Source organism: Triplophysa dalaica, chromosome 24 (assembly GCF_015846415.1).
Source record: "Triplophysa dalaica isolate WHDGS20190420 chromosome 24, ASM1584641v1, whole genome shotgun sequence".
Lineage (NCBI taxonomy): Eukaryota > Metazoa > Chordata > Actinopteri > Cypriniformes > Nemacheilidae > Triplophysa > Triplophysa dalaica.
Genome location: NC_079565.1, coordinates 12,491,639 through 12,493,056, shown reverse-complemented (window position 1 = coordinate 12,493,056; position 1,418 = coordinate 12,491,639).

Sequence of the window (1,418 nt, the reverse complement as noted above, 5' to 3'; positions counted from 1 at the left end):
TGTCCCCCTCCCCGTGTCAACAAATAACAAGCCTTGGTAAAACAAACTGTAAGGGCAGCGCCATCTATAGATAAGACATAGAGGGTGCTTCTTTTGGTGGACTGATGCTGAAGGCCTACCAGTAAGACCATAGAGATGGTTTTCTCATACGTTTCTAAATGCTTCTAGTACCTTGCAAAGTTTACATTTGGTTGTTTAAGGAACAGTTCACCACGAAATACAAATTCTGTCATCATTTTCTCAGCCTCGAGTTGTTTTGTATCTGTATACATTTGTTCGTTCTGATGAACACAGAGAAAAATTGTTGGAAGAATACTTGTAACCAAACAGTTATTGGCCACCACTGACTACCATAGTGGGAAAACCTGGCAAGTCAAAAGTGCCCCAGAGCTGTTTGCTTTCCCACATTCTTCAAAATATCTTCTTTTGTGTTCAACAGAAAAAAGACATTTACAAAGCATTTTTTCCTTCCATGTCAGTCAATGGTAGCCAAGAACGTTTTGGTAACTGTTTGTACAAATGGCATGAAAATAATCTAGATCTTCGATAAAATGACACCACCTCAAACTCAACTTCAACCATAACAGCCTAATGCATTACTGTACATAATATCTGGAAAATCGGTCCTTATCTATCCGAACACACCATATCTAGACCCATTTAATGTTTAGGTTGGACTATTTCAATGCTCTTCTAGCGATCTTCTAGCACAGGTAAACAAAAGATTCTACAAATGTTTCAATAGGCAGCAGCTTAACTAATCTTCCAGGAACACAAAAGTCACAGCTCACCTTATTTCTATCCATTGGTTACCAGCTCATGCACGCATCATGTTCGATTCATTGCTGCCTGCATTAAAAACGACCCCTGGGCTCTGCACAGCAATACTTTTACTACCTCTTACACACCCACACCCCGTCCAAAACCCTTCAGTCATTGAATGAGCGGCGCCTTGTGGCACACTCGCAAAAGGGCAACAGATCACTCTCCTGTTCATTCTTCCAAACTTTCTCTGGTCTGCTGTATCTCTTATATATATATAAAAACAATTCTTAATAAAAATCTCTCTCCACCAACTCCAACGGGCAAAATCTCAAAAGAATTTTGAAACTGTAACTCTACACAGCACTTCTCGTATTATTGCCTCCTTAAGATGGATTGTTCATTGTCTCTCACTTTACATAAAGTGTAAATGTAAATATTATAGTATAATTTAAACAAATGTTTGAAGTTTGTCTATTTTTGATCTTATCATTGATTGGAACTTTTTGGGATTGTATGTACGAAATTAAGGTACTATTTTTATATTAATTTAGTATATGATGTCAGATACATAATAATATCTACGCAACTCAAGTGTTGTTTGATGAGTGAAGGGCATGCACCGAAATGAATGTCCCTGATCAGTGTGTCAGCAG